This window comes from Sinocyclocheilus grahami, unplaced genomic scaffold, assembly GCF_001515645.1.
Source record: "Sinocyclocheilus grahami isolate Dianchi unplaced genomic scaffold, SAMN03320097.WGS_v1.1 scaffold233.1, whole genome shotgun sequence".
Lineage (NCBI taxonomy): Eukaryota > Metazoa > Chordata > Actinopteri > Cypriniformes > Cyprinidae > Sinocyclocheilus > Sinocyclocheilus grahami.
This window is the reverse complement of record NW_015505412.1, coordinates 167,533-167,861: the sequence shown is the minus strand read 5'-3', so window position 1 is coordinate 167,861 and position 329 is coordinate 167,533. Positions and strand designations below refer to the sequence as shown.

Genomic DNA, 329 nt, shown 5'->3' with positions numbered 1-329 from the left:
TTTAATGCATTCTTGCTTAATTCGAGTATCAATTGCTTTAAAACAATCGTACTTACACCAAACTTGACATAAAATACATACCACAAACAAATAGTGTATTAAAGTATTTTTATTCATTAGATTTAGATGTTTTAACAAAAATGTTAGTATTGAATCAGAAATTTGTATTTTTACAGATAACGTGTCACCTTGTCTTTTAGCTTAGATTATTATTTGGTAACACTTTAGAATAGGAAACACTTATTCTACATTGACTATGACTTTTCCCTCAATAAATTCCTAATTGTAGGATTAGGGATGTAGAATAAGGTCATGTAGAATAAGGCATT

General features: G+C 27.4%; 1 protein-coding gene across 1 annotated transcript in view; it reads left to right on the top strand.

The window, feature by feature from the left end:
• Nucleotides 1-329, top strand: part of LOC107597558 (zinc finger protein GLI2-like) — an 87,632-nt gene that overhangs the window by 74,589 nt on the left and 12,714 nt on the right. The gene's annotated exons all lie outside the window — the stretch shown is intronic.